This window comes from Pseudonaja textilis, chromosome 15, assembly GCF_049901715.1.
Source record: "Pseudonaja textilis isolate UNSWEBS1 chromosome 15, rPseTex1.2, whole genome shotgun sequence".
NCBI lineage: Eukaryota > Metazoa > Chordata > Lepidosauria > Squamata > Elapidae > Pseudonaja > Pseudonaja textilis.
Window position 1 is genome coordinate 6,279,507 of NC_142004.1, and position 18,183 is coordinate 6,297,689.

The 18,183-nt window shown below is 43.9% G+C and overlaps 1 protein-coding gene and 1 long non-coding RNA gene across 2 annotated transcripts in view; one reads left to right on the top strand and one right to left on the bottom strand.

The window, feature by feature from the left end:
* Window positions 1-18,183, top strand: part of HIC2 (HIC ZBTB transcriptional repressor 2) — a 69,579-nt gene that overhangs the window by 10,265 nt on the left and 41,131 nt on the right. The gene's annotated exons all lie outside the window — the stretch shown is intronic.
* LOC148124641 (uncharacterized) lies at window positions 9,607-17,555 on the bottom strand. Its single transcript, XR_015739646.1, has 3 exons — window positions 17,297-17,555; window positions 10,008-10,255; window positions 9,607-9,678 (listed from the first exon to the last, which is right to left on the bottom strand). It is a non-coding gene; the product is annotated as an uncharacterized LOC148124641 (long non-coding RNA).

Below are 18,183 nucleotides of genomic sequence, written 5' to 3' on the forward strand. Positions count from 1 at the left end.
GGGGGCTTGGGTGAGGAAGCTTCCCTTGGGGTGCAGTGCGCAATCTCTTCGTTGGCCGAGTTTCCCTTCCAGCGTCAACTCGTGGGAAGCTCTTGCCTCATCCAACCTGTTCCCTTTTAAGCGTCTGTTTTAAGCACGGTTCTCATGAGTCAGAGGTTCTCCTACTCTTTCAGTACCTCTCTGCTCAGCTCCTGTACCAGCTATGAGTTTGTTCCTCCTCCTTCTCTGATCCTACCTGCCTTCTCTGTGTTTGCTTTCCAGTCTACTTGTTGGGCGTTGAGCTTTGCACATCTTCCTCTTCCCATACAGGTTGTCCTTAACTTAATTAAGCCGTTGGTTTGGGGACCAAGGCTACAAGAACATTGAAAAAAAGCAATGTGTTTTTTTTCCCCACACTTAACGACCGTTGCAGCCTCGCACGGTCAAAATTCAGGCACTTGACTACCGACTCCTATTTATGGCAGTTGCAATAATTGACTCTCTTAGCAGTAGACATTGAGGGTTTAATTGTGGCCTTCCGCTGAGGGCTTACCTGTATTTCTTTTTAGAGGTGTAACCTTGGTTTTGGAAAGCGGAAGAAGGTGTAGACCATAAGCGTAACTGTCTGTCCAGATAGGTGGGTTTCCAGTAAGTTGCCCCTAAGCAGCTCCATCTTTCTGAAAAATAGCAGACTTGGAAGGAAAAACATATACAGGGATAGATAACATGAAGGATCCTTGGTTGCTCTCTGAGCTTGGTGGTTTTCTGGCGGACGTTTCATTACCCAGCTAGGCAACATCATCAGTGCTTGAAGAGAGTGGATTTTTTTTTGCAGGGGTGGGGAGGAACAGGAGGAAGAAGAAGAGGAGGAGGAGGAGGACTGCGGGGTCCTTGGTGTTCTCTGAGCTTGGTGGTTTTCTTGCAGACGTTTCATTACCTGACTAGGCAACTTCATCAGTGGTAGAAGAGAGTGGAATTTGGGAGGAGGAGGAAGAGTAAGAGAAGGAAGAGGAGGACTGTGAGATCCTTAGTGCTCTCTGAGCTTGGTTGTTTTCTTGCAGACGTTTCATTACTCACACTAAGTAACATCATCAGTACTAGAAGGGAGTTGGAGTGGGGAGGAAGAAGAGGAGAAGGACTGTGGGGTCCTTGGTGTTCTCTGAGCTTGGTGGTTTTCTTGCAGATGTTTCATGACCCAAACTAGGCAACATCATCAGTGTTAGAAGGAAGTGGGGTGTGTAGAAAGGGGAAGAGGATGACTGTGGGGTCCTTGATGCTCTCTGAGCTTGGTGGTTTTCCTGCAGACATTTCATGACCCAAACTAGGCGACACCACCCACGCTAGACAACTTGGGGTCATGTCTACTCATGACGTTGAGTAGTCTATGTGAACCAGGACTATTGAGAGTTACCTGCAAAAAGTGTGACCCAATCACTTTATGCTGTTGCTTAAGCACGATCTAACCATTACTCCCTGTTTGGATGGCACCTAGAATTATAACTCGACTAACCTCCCTACAGTCACCGATGATGGTTCAAGCTGTTTGTCTTGCCCTCATGTTGGGTCTTCATTTAGGTTGGGATGTCTCTCTACTTCCCATTAAGGTTTGCCTCTGTGCGTGGCGGGCTTGAGTGTCGCCTGTTTATGCAACATCCGCCTGTTGACCGTTGTGTGTCTTCAAGAAGCAAAGCTGGGTTATTTCTGCCAACTTCCATGACCATCTTGGTGTCGCCAACCATAAAACAAAGACGCCCCCAAGGCTTGAAGGACAAAAACTCGAGAGACCGGTAATATTTGATTACAGCCAGTGGGAGGGTCCTCTTTCCACACACTCGCACCTACAGGCTATTGCGATGAGAACCTTGTTATGTTGACCAACTCTTGGAAAGTAGCAGAAACTAGAAAAGGGCTGTGCTGTTTTCTGCTTAGATGGGAAATGGTGTGTGTCCCCCGGGGCAAAGAACTACGCAATATTCACTCTATTGAGGAAGTACAGTGCTGTGGAGGATGGGTTCGCATGACCTCAGGCCATGGCTTCATTGACCAAGAATCTATGAAGCAGCCATTGTGGGGTGGGTACTAACTATGGCCAACAGTGGAGATTTACAAAGTTGGAAAGTACCTTGGCGGTCTTCTAATCCAACTCCCCTGATCAAGGCGGGAGATGCTATAGTACAGGAGTCACCAAGCTTTTGGACCTCAGGGACCACCAAACTCATAATTTTAAACCCCGGGGACCACTAATATGAATTTTGTCTGACGTTGGTGAAGGAGAAAGAAAGAGAGAAAGAGATATCTGATCTAACCTCTATCTCTTCCTCCCTCTCTCTCTCTCTCTCACTCACACACACACACACACACACACACACACACACAAACAGACGCAAGGGTGGGATTCAAATTTCTTAATAATTGGTTCTTTGGGCATGGCCAAATTGTGGGTGTGGCTTGGTGGTCATGTGACTGGCTGGGCATGGCTTGTATGTAAATATTATTTATTAATATTTATATAAATATTGAATTTTTTATTTAAAAAAGAGCAACTTTTACCCAAAATCAGGCAAAGCAGGCAGGCAGATTGAGCTGCTCACAGAAAAACAGATTCACTTAGAGATCCGTGTTTCTGCCCTTGGCGAGCTGAGTCTGCGCTGCTTCAATCCTAAGGAAGGTTCACAGCCAAAGATCTAAAGATTAGCTAGAAAGCAAGAAATCCAACCATTTCCTGCTTGCTAGCTAATCTAAATCGCCCGGCACAAGCAGAACAGATGATGGTCAGAAAAAAAGGGAAAATAGCAATTTAGAAAGCAAGTTTGCCAGGTAAGGAGTGAGTGGGCGGGAAGGGTTCCCGCGGGCCATGTGGGCAGCGGAGCCTTGCGTTCCTCTGCAGTCTGGATTAATTGCTTTGCGGGGTGCTGTGCGGGTGAGATTTCTCTGCACACCACCAAAATTTTCTCGTGGACCACCAGTGGGCCACGGACCACCAGTTGGCAGCCACTGCTATAGTATTCCGGACAAATGGCTGGCTGTCCAGTCTCTTCTTAGAAACCTCCAGTAATGGAGCACCCACAAATTCTGGAGACAAGGAGTTCCACTGATGAATTGTTGTCCCTCTCAGGAAATTTCTTCTTAATTCCAGGCTGCTTCTATCCTTGATTTAGGCTCCATCCGTTGCTTTCTTGTCTTGCCTTTGGGTGATTTGGAGAATAGGTTGAACCCCTTCCTCTTTATGGCAGCCCCTCAAATACTGGATTGGATATTGGGAATCTCGGGTGATTGTTTATATTAATTGTAAGGATTTGCAGATGACAAAATGAGTTAGAAGGAACCTTGGAGATCTTCTAGTCCAACCCCTAGCTCAAGCGGAAGACCCTATACCCGTGATGGCGAACTTATGGCACACGTGCCACAGGCGTGGCACACAGATCCATTTGTGCCGTCACGCGAGCTGCAGGAAAACTTACCTCACTGTGCATGCGCGCGCCTCATAGCTGATTTTCGGCCTCCCAGAGGCTTGAGGAAAGCCTTTTGCAGGCCAAAAAATAGTCCCATTTCATCACTTCCTGTATTTCCGGAAATACCGGAAGTGATGAAACCGGCCCATTTTTTGGCCTGCAAAACCTGCAGAGGCCTTCCTCGATCCTCTGGGAGGCCGAAAAAGGCCTCAAACAGGCCAAAAATCAGCTGTGAGGCGCAGTGCAGGTAAGGGGTCAGCGGGTGGGGGGGATTGCGCACGTATATGCAGGGGACATGGGCGTGCGCATTGTCTTCTGGGAGCTGGCATGCGAGCGCGTGTGTGAACATGAATGTGCGCACAATTTTTGGCATAGGAGCCCCAAAAGGTTAGCCACCAACTGGTTGTCCAATCTGGAAAACCTCTAGTGACGGAGCAGCCACAACTTCTGAAGGCGAGTTCTTCCCCTGGTCAATTGTTCCCGCTGCCAGAAATTTCTCCCTTGTTCTAGGTTGGTTCTCTCCTTAAGGAAAGCATTATCTATAAACAGTGTTAGTAAGTGTGGCTCATTCCTCCGGTGTAAAGACGCTTCCCTTCCTTCTCTGCTTCTCTGTCCCCACCCATCCTTTCTCTGGCGAAGCAGATGAGGTCAACAAAAATCAAATGGAATGTGACCATCTGTGTTTTCTTCCTCCTTTCCAGAGAACTGCTATAAATACAGGGCAGTGCTTCAATTAAAAAAAGAAAAGAAAGGGCCAAACCTTGTGACATTGGCTAGGCTTATCTTTCCCTTGGTCCGTTTCATCGGACAGGTGTATTGCTGGGACGACATCTCCCAGAATTCTCTAGCCAGGCTTTTGTGTTGGGGGCCGCATCTCCCAGAATCCCAAGCTGGATCTTTAGGAGTAGCCTCTAAAAAAGGGGTTTTTAGAATAATAGAAGGACGGGGTTGAAGGGGTCTTGAAGGTCTTCTAGTCCGGGGGTCTCCAAACTTGGCAACTTTAGGACTCGTGGACTTCAGCTTCCAGCATTCCTCAGCCTGCCATGCTGTCTGGTGTCAACTCATAAAATATTTCTATGGTCTTTTTAGAGTTGCCAACAGAAAGGGAGGAGGGGGGAGCAGTGCAGCCGCTTGCAAACCGAAACTGCATTCCATAAATGTTTTCAAAGATAGTAGCTAGGTGATCGAAGTTTCCGCCGTGCAAAATTCTAACTGGAGAGCAGGAGTGATGACTCTGGGCTATGGAGGTGTCCCATTGGAGAATATATGAATTATGATACACCCAAAGGTTGGAAGGGAAAACCAGGGTCAAGGGTGATAATGAATGATGTGTCTCAGAGTCGGATACACCCAGGCAGTGCCGGACATGTTAATTCCCAATAAATCCTTTTTAAAGGTTTTTGGAAGTTTGACTCGAGATTCATGATTTAAATGGGGGTAACTGGAAGTCCACAAGTCTTAAAAGTTGCCAGGTTTGGAGATTGCCAGGTTGACAAGTTCTAGTCCAGTGAAGGAGTTTTGGTTGGCTGGAGATCAGAAGTGTGTTGGCAGGGAACTGCTTCTACCAGCTCATTTCAAGAAAGCCGTAGGAGAACCTCAAAAAGGGAGCTTCATTTCTCCTCCGCCACGCAAATGTTTGGAAGCGTCTTCTTCTGAGAATTTTGGAAGGAGTCTGGTCTACAGTGCAGCCTGGGTTGGTTTGATTTGGAGACGGCCGTGCCTGGATTGTAGCTCTTCCACGGTCAAGACATTGCCTGAATTCAGGCGTGATGAGTAAAGGTCAAATGTTTTGGTGGCAGACTCCACCTTTCGTTGGCCCAACTGTGCAACCTTTCCCGAAACTGGCTTTTGAAAGAGCATTTTTCGTGGCCTCATCATTTCCCACACTATTGCATGAAGACCACTTGTGAGATCGTGCATACCTTAAGATCATCAAGCAAATGTCACACTTTAGGTAAAGTTATGCCACAGGGGGCTCCTTTGTAACATGGTTAAGTTGGAACAAGTAGAAAGGTGGAATTATGTCTCCTCGCGTTAGGACCCACGCATTCTAAGAGTTTGTGGTTGGTTGGCTTCCCTATGTCAGAGTTCTGACCCAGGCTTCATAAAACGTAGTTAATCACAAACTTGTTTTAAAAGCAGAACCTATTTTATTGCAACGCTGGGAATTGTTTCCATTCCCAGCCAGAAATCATCTTAAACAGTCCCCCCAAGATAAGCACTCACCTTTCAGTTTTGTGGAATGCTGCCAAAAACAGAAGTATCCAATTAACTATAAAAGAAACCAACCAAAGTACAAGAAAAAGCCAACCGAAGTAGACAGAGCTTCAAGGAGGACTCGGAACGGATCGAACTACTTTGCTTCCTGCAAAGGTTTCCTCGTTTAGGCCTGACTTTTATTCCTGATGGGAGGGGCAATCGCCTCCCAGCTTTACTCCCGAGTCACCCCTTCTGCCTCAGCTGCTCTCTCCTTCTGGCAGCTCTGCGCACACGCGCACTGAAACAGGCTCCCTGGGGTCCTCTGCTTCGCTGCTGCCAGGCTCCAAAGGCAGCACCCCACTCCCAGAATGGTCCTGGCCCCATCTCCGCATCGGACACAGGACCCTCGCCCTGAGTCCTCTCCAGATTCCCAGACTGGTCCCCGTTCTTCCCCACTGTCCAATTCCACTGCCGTCTGCCCAGGCTGCCGGCGAACCACAACACAGTTCCTACATTTTGAGTAAGTCCATTGAATACCATTTCTGGAGCAGACCCATTGAAAATGTTCTACCTACCAGTTGCTCTGTTGCTTAGTTCAAGGCTTTTATCCAGCGATTTTCAATGCTTAGGGAAGATGCTCTTGTTATCTTTCCATGCATCCATCCTTTCCATTAAAAAATAAATAAATTGTAAATACTTCATGTCAAGAAGCATTCCATTTCTTGGTGTTGACGAGTCAACTTGGGCAGCGTCATTTGCCAACATTCATATCCACCCCTAAAGGTCCACTTAAATGGGTTTATTGCTGCTGCCGCCTACGGGTGGGAATCTTCCTAACGAATAGTTAGTACCTGCTAGGAGTTAGATAGGGGTCCGTGGAGGTCAGGGGAGGTGGGATTTAGTTCACTTGTGGCTACGTAGGGATTCTAAGCTAACCCCTCTCTTGATTCTATCCCCAGATTCCGCCAGTCCTTCCCCTCCAGCCAGCCACATAATAAACGCTGACTGACGGCTTTGTACTACCCGTCAATCCAGTGAGTTAATGTCATGCTTGGATAAATTATGGCCTAGAGGAAATCTGGTTGGATGCAGCCTGGGCAAATTTAATTCAAAGATGGGTAGTATTGGGTTGAAAATTTCTCTGGTCTATCCTGGTGCATTTGACATGTGGGGTTGGTTGGGTTTTGTGTGTGTGTGTGTGCGACTGTTGCTTCCCTTTTCTGATTGCCGAAGGTTCATGCTCTCCAGCCCACAGTTGCGTGTTGCAGGAAGGGAACGACTTGCCTCAGCCACCACCCACATTGAAAGTTCATGTTTTCGGGAACAAGAGACTCTGACCCCTTGAAGGTTCTCTATAATTATCCAATTCCCTTGCAGAACGGGGCCCTGTCACCGGAGCGGCTTTCTCAGGGAAATCGCGTGGGGGAATTCCCTCTCCTGGAAAAGAAGTAGTCCCGCTAGCAGAGTCTGCTGCCTTTTTAACATGTCTTTATTAGGGTTGATGAGACACAGTTTGATGATGACGGTAGGAAAGATGCTGAACTAGGGAAGCTCTGGGTTCTAGTCTACCCTTAGGTCTGAAAGATAGCTTGGGGCCAACTCATGGGGTCATTGTAATAGGGAAAAGAGAAAAGGGCTCGCACCCCTCTTTCTTTCTTTCTTTCTTTCTTTCTTTCTTTCTTTCTTTCTTTTTCCCCTCTTTTTTCCTCTTCCCCTCTCTTTCTCCTTCCCTCTTTTCTCTCTTTCCCTCTCTCTTTCCTTCCCTCCCTCTCTCTGTCTTCCTCCCTTCCTCTCTTTCTCTCTCTCTCTCTCTCTCTCCCTTTCTCCTTCTCTCCCTTTCTCCCTCCTTCTCTTCTCCCTCTTTTCTCCCTCTTTCCCCCTGTCTCTCCTTCCCTCCCTCCCTCCCTGTCTTCCTTCCTCTCTTTCTCTCTCCCTCTCCTTTTCTTTCTCTCTCCCTTTCTCCCTCTCTCTCTTTCTCCCTCTTTCTTTCTCTCTTTCTCCCTCTTTCTTTCTCTCACTTCCCCTCCCTCTCTCTTTCTGTCTGCATCTCTCTCTCTCTCTCTCTCTCTCTCTCTCTTTCTCCTTTAAAGCAACCTGAGATGCATTCTAGAGCTGTGGTCATTTTGGCAAGCTCGAATCCAAGATGCTTCTCCTTCCACAGCCTTCTGCCCTTAGGGGAAAAGAAATCTAAGTTTAGCACCTGCTCTTTGGAGACTGGAAAATAACCACGCGTCTCCAGCTTCTCCTCTTCTTTGCTTGCTTTCGAAGAAACAGCAGTATGAAAAAATTTCTTAGTAAATGTGCCAAAAAAGAGAGAGAGAGAGAGAGAGAGAGAATCAAGGCATTAATAATCCTACTCCAGGATTTTCCAACCCTCCCCTCAGCTATTTTAAAACTGCAAAACATTTCTTGATGCAGGATGTAATGGATTATCCACAATGCGCGGATCTTTTGGGATGAGGTTATATTTCCTCCTCTTTATAAAACTCCCAATGTTTAAGCTCTTATTAAGCATCAGATGTTTTAGCTGCACAGCTGCAGTCAACCTGAGCTGCGGCTGAGGAGCATGGGGTTTTGTAGTCCAGAAGCACCCAAGGCCAGGCTGGACAGAGAAAAGGGGTGGAAAGAGCTTTGATCCAGAAAGGTGGTGGTATTTTTTTTTTAGAAAATGATCCTGCGGTTGTCAGCTAAACTATCACATAATTTTTGTTTCTTTTTATTTGTAGCCTGCCTTTATTATTTTTACATGGTGGTGAATATATCCAGCACACCTCCTTCCTCTTGTTTTCCCTACAAAAACAGCCCTGTGATAGGAGTTGGGCTGAGAGAGAGGGACTGGCCCAAAGCCACCCAGCTGTCTTTCATGGCTAAGGCAGGACTAGAACTCACCGCCTCCTGGTGATTGGCCCAAAGTCGCCCAGCTGGCTTTCACTTGTAAAGCAGGACTAGAACTCATTGTCTCCTGGTGATTCGCCCAAAGTCACCCATCTGACTTTCATGGCTAAGGCAGGACTAGAACTCACCGCCTCCTGGTGATTGGCCCAAAGCCACCCAGCCGGCGACTGAATTCTGATCACATGACTATGGGGATGTTGCAATGGTCGTGTGAAAAACGAGCCACTTTTTTCAGTGCCATTGTAACTTCAGTCACTAAATGTGACCATTGTAAATTGAGGACTACCTGTATTGTTTGTCCTGTTATTATACGTATACAGAGATATAGAAGCATTGTGGTACTTCTTTTATTCTGTATTTATTTTGTGTCTGGCCCTACCTAGGGGCTGTCATAAAACTGATTGGAAAGATGGTGTGGGGGAGAAAATAGATCATTAAAATAAAATACGCACCCAACTTAGAGCGATGTCTTCGTCAGAGAAAGGATACGTATCCCGTTGAATCCTTTTTGAATCTTTTCTTAATCAATTCCTTAACCCGGGTTTTGTTGGGAAGAAGTGCAGATCCACCTTCAGATGTTAAGACAAGCCTCTCTCAAAATTTATAAAAAAATTGTAGGTGGTGGTTTCAAACATCTGAAGGAGATAAAAGTGACATCTCTAGGAGCTTCCTCGCGGATGAAAACAACAACCCTTAATTCTCCACCAACCGCATTTAGAGTTGATACAAGAACGAGATTAAGGAGAGTATATAACTTGTGGTTGTGGGTTGATCACCACAACACGGTGTTGTTGTGTTTGAAGCATGATGCCTTCCGGGTTTTTTCCTTCCATTATGGCACTGGATGATATTTTATGTTTGGGGGGAAAAATGTTCCTTCAAATTTATTTATTTTTTTTCTCGAGTGTGAAACCCACCTCCTGCCCGCTAGGAATTCTGGGATACTCACTTCCTGCCCGCTAGGGATTCTGGGATACTCACTTCCTGTCCGCTAGGAATTCTGGGATACTCACCTCCTGCCCGCTAGGGATTCTGGGATACCCACCTCCTGCCTGCTAGGGATTCTGGGATACCCACCTGCCTGTCTGTAGGAGTTCTGGAAGTTGAAGTCTTAAGACCTCAAGGCGAGCGTTGGGATTGATTGGAGCTGACTCTGCCAAAGTGAACAAGAAATAGAAAGCTTTGAAAACCAAACCCATCATTTATTATACATTTATTTTCCCCCCCTCTCTTCTTCAGTAACAAATATTCCCTCTGGCGTTTAGGAAGATGGGTGGGTCATAACTGCCCAAGTTTAGAGTCTGGAAACTCTGTTTTCCCTTCAACTTGCATGGACTTGGGCCAGCAGTTAATTGCATGGCACAGATAAACCTTGATTTACAACAAATTCATTTAATGACCGGCACTGGCTCTACCCATAATAAACCTGAAGTAAATGAGAAGCGATTGGATGACTTCTAATTATGGGTGGCTTCTTACTACCTGTAGGATGTGTTTGCTCCTAGGTGAGCAGATAAGTCGTTCTTGTACACCAGCGAGGGGCTTCTCCAGAAGTTGCTGAGACCATCAACCTCAAAAGACTTTTATGATGGAAGTCCACCATTGAGCTCTTATTCCTTAGCACGCTTCATCTGTTCCAATTTCTCTGCTCGTTTTGGTTCCCTGTTTGAGCTGAGTTGATGCTTGCTTTGGGTTGTTTTTCTGTTGTTCCTATCTTGGTTACAAGCTATCTATGGAGGAAAAGAGATTTTTTTTTTCCCCAAATGCAGTAAATAAAAATTGCATAGGGCACAAGGAGGCCATTTCCTCATTCTCTTCCTATCCTCCCGCGCTTTGGGGTCACGGAGAAGGCACTTACTCAGACTGGCCTGGCCCCAAGGATGCTGCATGAGCAAAATTGGTTTTGTGTTCTCTCTTCTTTGCAAAGTAGAAAAGATGTTGGGTCAGCAGGACTAGAACTCACCATCTCCTGGTGATTGGCCCAAAGTCATCCTGTCAGCTTTCATGTCTTAAGACGGGACTCGAACTCACCGTCTCATGGACATTGGCCCAAAGTGACCCAGCTGGCTTTTCTAGCTAACTAAGGCAGAACTAGAACTCACCATCTCCTGGTGATTGCCCAGAGTCACCCAGCTGGTTTTCATGGCTAAGGCAGAACTAGAATTCACCGCCTCCTAGCGATTGGCCCAAAGTCACCCAGCCGGCTTTCTAAGCTAAGGCAGAACTAGAATTTACTGTCTCCTGGCGATTGGCCCAAAGTCACCCAGCCAGATTTCATGGCCAAGACTGACCTAGAACTCCCAGCCTCCTGGCAATTGGCCCAGTCACCCAGCCAAATTTCATGGCTAAGGCTAGACTAGAATTCACCATCTCCTGGTGATTGGACCAAAGTCACCCAGCTGGCTTTCATGGCTGAGGCTGGACTAGAACTCACCACCTCCTGTTTCCTGGCCTGCTGCCTTAACCTCTAGATCAAACTGTTTCTCTCTGTGTTCATTTCTTAAAACAAATCGGTCCCTGACTTACCTTTGTATTTCTCTCTGATATCCTTTTCAAGAAAACTTCACTGTGTGTGTTTGCGTGTGCCTCTCCCTGTCAGGCGTCTTTTAAAACACGTCTGCTTACAATTGCTAATTGTGGCAGCCTAATAAATCGTTAGTGGAAATAAAACAGGATGGAATTAGCACCAAAGCGGGACCCGAATGGAAGAATTCATCAAGCACATTTTTTTCCAATTAACTTTTGAAGTTAACTTCATTAGGGCTCCTTTTTAGCGAGAGCTGTGGGTCTCCAAGAGGAATAATTAGAAAATGATCACACAGGAAAGGCGAATTAAATTGCAGGATAGGTTTTCTTTTCTTTTTTTTTTTTTTGCACCGTGCCGCAAGATTTAAAGTTTGCTTACGTTTTGGATTTTTTTTTTCTTCTTCACTGTTTGAAGCCACTTCTCTTTCAAGCTTGCACATTTTTAAAAAAGTGACTTTTCGGGATTTTTCAGTTTAAGTAACTTGTGGACGAAGACAGTAGAAAAACAATATTTTGTCCACACACCCAACACCCCTGCACAAAAAAGCCTTCCTTAAATAATAAAACTCCTAGTTTTCAGACTATCACGTGGGGAAAAAGAAGGATTTTTTTTCCTCTTTATGTAGTGATTGCTATTAATGGGCTCCTGTTTCTGTGTTTTCAAGTAGAATTGTCTGCAAAATCCAGGTGCTCCATAGAGAAGATGAACCATACTTGCAAATGTCTTGCCCTTAACTTTTGAGTTAAGTTTGGTGTAGTGTTTAATGCTGGCCTAGAAACCAGGAGACTGTGAGTTCTAGTTCCACTTTAGGTATGAAGTCCAGCAGGGTAAATTTGACCAGTTACAGAAGACGTGAGTTCTAGTCCCATTTTAGGCTTGAATGCTAACTGTATGACTTTGGGCTAATCACCAGGAGACGGTGAGTTCTAGTCCCGCCTTAGGCATGAAAGCCAGCTGGGTGACTTTGGGCCAATCACCAAGAGCTTAATGAAGAGAGGCGGGTAGGGAGTGACATAGCAGACTTCCAATACACGGGGGGGCTGTCACAGAAAACAAGGGGTCAACCTATCGGACAAGAAGCAACAGATGGAAACTAATCATGGAGAGAAGCAACCTAGAAATTTCCGGAGAGAACAATTAACCAGTGGAACTGCTTGCCTCCAGAAATTGTGGGTGCTCCATCACTGGAGGCTTTTGGGCAGCCATTTGTCTGGAATACGTTTCTCCTTCTTGAGCAGGGGGTTGGACTAGAAGACCTCCGAAGGTCTTCCGATTCTTTATTATCCTGTATTCTCTATCGACTTGGGCAGCAGATCCTTCCTTCTTGGCTCCTTGTGTTGCCTTCTCTAATGAAGACGGACATCTAACCAGATGTTGTTGTTTTCTGGTTGGTTCCTCTTGCTGGCAACAGAAATGTTTTTGGCATGACTCAGGGCTGTTTGGGAGGGGGTGGGGGGAGGTTGGTGGAATGGGGAAACATCCTGAAACTCTGGATAGTTGGGAACTGGGGTGGGTAAGATAAAGGTGAATGGGGCAGCCAGCGCTCTCCCCGGCCAAGAGTCACCGATTCTGAACGGGAGGCATTTTGCTGAAGGAGCAGAAACCAACATGAACAGGGCTTATCAGTCAAGGCAAACAAGGGCTTCCCAAATCGGTCTCTGGTCCATTTTTATCTGGGATCTTGTGCATTGGAGGCCGGGAAAGAAAGAAAGAAGGAAAGAAAGGGAAGGAAAGAAAGAAGGAAAGGAAAGAAAGGGAAGGAAGGAAAGAAAGGGAAGGAAAGAAAGAGGGAAGGAAAGAAAGAGGGAAGGAAAGAGAAAGGAAGAAAGAAAGAAAGAAAGAAAGAAAGAGAAGGAAAGAGAGGGAAGGAAAGAAAGAGGGAAGGAAGGAAGAAGAAGGAAGGAAAGAAAGAGAAAGAAAAAGGAAAGAAAGAAAAGAGAAAGAAAGGAATGAAAGAAAGAAAAAGAAAGAAAGACAGACAGACAGACAGATCTGCTGGGAGATAGGGAATCTGGTCTTGAGGGCAATTTGCCAGCAAAGCTTCCCTGAAACGTAAGCTGTGAACTGGCTGAAAGATTTGTTCTGACAGCAGAACAGAGTAAGAGATTTGGAAGGGACCTTGGAGATCTTCTAGTCCAACCCTCGACTCAGGCAGGAGACCCCAGACCATTTCAGACAAATGGTTGTCCAATCTCTTCTTTAAATCTTCCAGGTTTGGAGCATTCACAACTTCTGGAGGCAAGTTGTTCTACTGGTTGATGGTTCTCACTGACGGGAAATGTCTCCTTAATTCTAGGTTGCTTCTCCCCTGGATTACTTTCCATCCATTGCTTCTTGTCCTGCCTTCAGGTGCTCTGTTTTTTTAAAAAAATATTTACTTTGTTCTTATTTACTATTATTTGCACTCTTTGAGGATTGTGTGCTGATCAGTAATATATAGAACATAAAATCTATATATATAAGAGTGAAATGCCACTCACGCATCATCACAAAATCTCCAGAGCCATAAAGCCTACAAACTTGAAATTTGGCACCTATGTTCCTCTTGGCTCCTAAGCGCTCACTAAGAAAGGGTTTTTTGAAATGACCATCGGAGCATTAGCATTTTGTATATTATTATTAACATGCTCTGATGCTAAGGAGTTCTATTCTTGCTTGTTAAGCAAGCTGTGCCCCTTTGGGCCACCAATTTTAAGTGAATCACTGCAGTTGTTAAGTGAATTACATCGCCATTAAGCGAATCTGCTTTCCCCATTGACTTTCCTTGTCCGAAGCAAGCTGGGAAGGTCACTGATGGGTTATCACATGACTCCGGGACAGTGCATCTGGCGTAAGTACATGCCAGTTGCCAAGCTTTTGAATTGTGATCACGTGGCCGTGGGGAGGATCCAACGGTTATAACTGAAACGTCGAACAGCCACTAGACCAATGGTTCTAATCCAACTCCAGACTTTCCTTGAGTTTACTCAAGAAAGATAAAAATGTGGAAAACATTTGTTCTTTTTTTTGTGCCCTTCCTCTTCAGTCTGTGCTTTTTAACTTAACAGCTCCTAAATTCTTGACATCTTAGAAAGGGGAAATTCCCTCTGTGCCCCTTTTTTTTGTTATGCACCAGATCACCAAAGCTACAGAAAAACATTTCACATCAGCATAAAAAAATACGGACGGCGTTGTGCAGAAGAAGCAATTTTGCCCAGTTTTCCAGTTGTGGGGTTTTCGCTGGTCGTGTTTTGCAGGACACACAAGTAGTCTTCGACTTGTGGCCATTAATGACTGTCACAGCATTCCCACAATCCTTTGATCAAAATTGGGTCCTGTGTTTACAACCGGGGACACTCAGCCAATTTTTTTGGCGGGTGGGGGAGGTCGCAATTTTAAGTTTTGGAAAAATTGGCTGTCGAGAAACATTAGTTGCTAAGTTTGAGATAAATTAATGGCTGGAAAAATAAGTGTTTCAGAGATAAGACTGGAGTTGGTGGGTGGGCCAAATTGCTGCGTGGACCGAATTTCCATACTTTTATTTGTTTGTTTGCAAACAGAACTACCAAATCCTCAACTTGCAACAGTTAGTGATCATTCAGAATTAACAACACCACTGAAAAAAGTGGCTAAATGACCATTTTTTCACACTTATTGCGGCATCCCCATGGTCATATGATCAAAATTTGGACGCTTGGCAACTGGCATGTACTTATGCCTGTTGCAGCATCTCGGGGAATCACATGATCCCCCTTTGCAACTTTCTGACCAGCAAAGCCAGTGGGGGAAAGCCAGATTCACTTAACGGCCCTGTGACTAACTTAATAACGGCAGTGATTCGCTTAACAAAAGTAGCCAGACAAAAGTCATAAAACGGGGCACAATTCACTTAACAAATGTTTTGCTTAGCAAACAGAAAATTTTGCTTCAATTGTGGTTGTATGTTGAGGACTACCTGCATAGTTTTATGCCCCATGTGGCATCCCTGGAGCCAGTTTACACCAAAGGCCTTTTTGTGTCAGTTGAAGACATGCTGAGATGGTTTGATCTGGAGAACAGATGAAAATTTGGGTTGTCAATCTTTCTTGGAGAATTTTGGGACTTTTATTTTTTGGGGGGAATGGTTAAACATCCGGTTTGAAAGTGGCTAGCAGCTGATTCAAAGTAAATATTTGAACTGGTTTCCCGTTCATAAAAGAAAACCAAACAGTTGTACATTTCTGGCAATAAGATCTGTTTATGTTGTTGGCTTGCCTTATGACCGGTCACGCTTTTCTTTTTTTAATTCTCAAGCTTATGCTTGCATTTTATTCCCATCTGGCACTGTTAAGATTTTAAAAGCGGTTATTAGAAAGGAAATATGATTGAATAATGATTAAAGAGAAACAATATGGAATTTGGTAAAGGGAATTTACGTGTTTATATGGAAATGGGATAAATTATAAGTACGTGATATAAAGCAATATGTTACCTGCCTTGTAAAGATCTACAATGGGAAGAGGTTTTATGTTTTTAATGTTTAATGATGTTTTGGTTTGTTTGTTTGTTTGTAAAATCAATAAAACTTGTTTAAAAAAAAAAGATTTTAAAAGCGGAATCTATCATACTTCTGATCTTCCCTCTTTTTAAAAAAAAACTCTCACAAACAGTCCTGCGAGGTAGATTAAAAGCTGAGAAATTTAGCCAGAATCTCATTTGCTCAAAACTGGAAATAGGATACCATGCCCTCTGAGGCAGCAATAATTAAAAAGATCCTCGAATGTGCTGAAATGGACAGGCTAACAATGATATTAAAAGATATTAAAAGAAGAAATAGAGTACTATAAGATATGGAATGTTTGGTATGAGTGGCTAGAAAGCAGAGGCAAAGGCATCAATTGACAGCAAAGATGAGAAAGCGTTAATGTTGTGTTTGTATGTGTGTATGTATATATATATATATATATATGTATGTATATATGTATATGTGTACATATATATATATGTGTGTGTGTGTGTGTGTTATAAGTTAAATTGAGAAATAAGAGTATAAGTGAATAGAATGGAGAAGCAATTGATATAGTTATAGACTTTATTAATTAGTGTGAACACCGTTACAGAATCATTGTAAAAAGTGGAAATAGTTTTTTAAATGTTGAATAAATACATTATTTTTTTTAAAAAAGCTGAGAAATTTAACAAATGCTTTTAGAGTCTTCCTACAGGGAATCTCCAATGTGCAAGCATTCCTTTAGTAATCGTTGGAAGTTATTACGGCACTGAAAAAAGTGATTTACGGCCAGTCCATACACTTATAAACTTCATATACCCACAAAATTAGAATGCTTGGCAACTGGCATGTACTTGTGACAGTTTGTAGAGATCACCACTTGCAACCTTTCAACAAGCAAAGTCAGTGTTAGGAAACTGAATTGGCTTAATGACTGTAATTTGCTTAACGATTGCAGTGGTTCACTTAATGTCTGTGGCAGAAAAGCTCATAACAATGGGCGTGACTCACTTAAGAACCGCCTGGCTTCCCAACAGGAATTCGGTCCTCAATTGTGGTTGTAAGTGGAAGTCTACATTGTCTTCAATATTGAGACAATGGCTGAACCTCTTATGTCCTATCGTCATTAAATTACATTATTATTATTAAGTTATTATTAACAAATTAAAGTGGAATAGTAATAAGGAACAGCTGAATCTTATATTGTAAGCACTCTGCATACATTTGATTAAAAAAAAAAACGATTTGCAGGTAGAGTTGTTATTTTATGTCAGAGACACAGACAAAACAAGACAAGGAAGTTTGATTGAATTTCTCAGTTGTCTTCTTCCTTGTCTATTAATTTTTTTTTATTCAGTTAGTAAATTGTCTAATTTCTCTTCTGGATTTTTTTCCCCTTCTTTCAGCCCCTCCGGGCATAAAGTATCCATTATATTTAATAAAACACCAGGTTTTGAAAATGCAGGAAGATTTTTTTCCCCAGCATGTGCCCTTTGGATCTGTGGAAAAATTATTATTCCGGTGTTCCCCAGCCATCCAGCTGGCTATGCAAGAAAATAATAATCACCTCGTGGGTGGGTGGACTTCGGATGTTGTGTGTCATTCTCAGAAAAGATATTTTAGAGTAGAAAATAAAAGTTACAGCAAAATAGCAAACAAAGAAGTTGTAGGCCAAATCGTTAAGGTAGGATGGAGGCTTCACCACGCAAGGAGTTTTGCAAAGCAGATATTTTAGATTTGAAAGTTAGGTGGTTGGGAGTTCTAATTCTATCTTACCTGGGTGACTAAGGGTAGGTGGAGGTGGTTTAATGGATCATTCTTTTTTTCTTTCTTTCTTTTGTTGGTCCTTCTAACCTTCAAAGACAGCGCAGTTCCCTTGTCATCTCAAGATGTTCCCATCCCCAAAAATTGCACCGAATCCTTTTAAAATGAGATCAGCCTTTTCTTCCAACAAAGCATGGGAAGAAACTGGGGTTTATTTTCTTCTGTAAACTTGAAACACAAAAGACACAAACTGGAATCTCCTTTCTCAAAACTTCTCTCTTCCTTTCCTGTAGCGCTCTTTCCACCCCGTCCCCCTACTTACCCCAGAAAATAAAATAAAATCAAGCCAAAAGCTGAGCACAAAACTCTGGAATGGCAGAATTCCAATAAATCTTGGGTGTTTGGAAATGGTCTGGATCTTTTCTCCAGCTGCAGAGGCCTTCTGGAAGAGCAACGAAAGCCTTTTCCAACTGGCAGTCCTTTCCAACTTCCAGACTAATGGGATCATTCCTCCAGTTCTAATTCTGGAAGAGCCGAGTGATAGAATAGCGGAGTTGGAAGGGACTTTGAAGGTCTTCTAGTCCACCCCCACCCCCCCGCTCAAGCAGGAGGCTCTATACACCATTCCAGACAAACGGCTGTCCGGCTTCTTCTAAAGCCTCCAGTTTTGGAGCAACCCACAACATCCAGAGACAAACTGTTCCACTGATCAATTGTTCTCGCCGTCAGAAAATTCCTCTTTAGTTCTAGATTGCTTCTCTGCTTGATAAGTTTCCATCCATTTGCTTCTTCTCTTGCCTTCTTAATAAATAAATTTCTTAATAACTTACTAAATTTCTTGCTTAGCAACCATACATTCTGGGCTCAATTATTGTCATCTTGAAGCTGCAAATCCTATT